Here is a 251-nt window from a genome sequence, read left to right on the forward strand (position 1 = left end):
TTGTTTCAGATCGTCGCAATTATTTTTGCATAATCGTCATAATCGTTTCCATGTTCCAAAGATTTGAAAGATCTTCAGAATGTAGTGGAAATGGGTGATTTCAACTATTTTCAGATATTTTCCACAATTTTAAAACATTGGAAAGGTTTAACATAAATAAAACATGTCAGTCATTTCTTTGTATATCGTCACTGTCGGGCAGAAACCTTGTATCTCCAAGTTCCAAGTTTGTATGTTTTTTCACCAAGTAA

This window comes from Nannobrachium achirus (genome assembly GCF_963921795.1).
Source record: "Nannobrachium achirus genome assembly, chromosome: 11".
Classification (NCBI taxonomy): Eukaryota; Metazoa; Chordata; class Actinopteri; order Myctophiformes; family Myctophidae; genus Nannobrachium; species Nannobrachium achirus.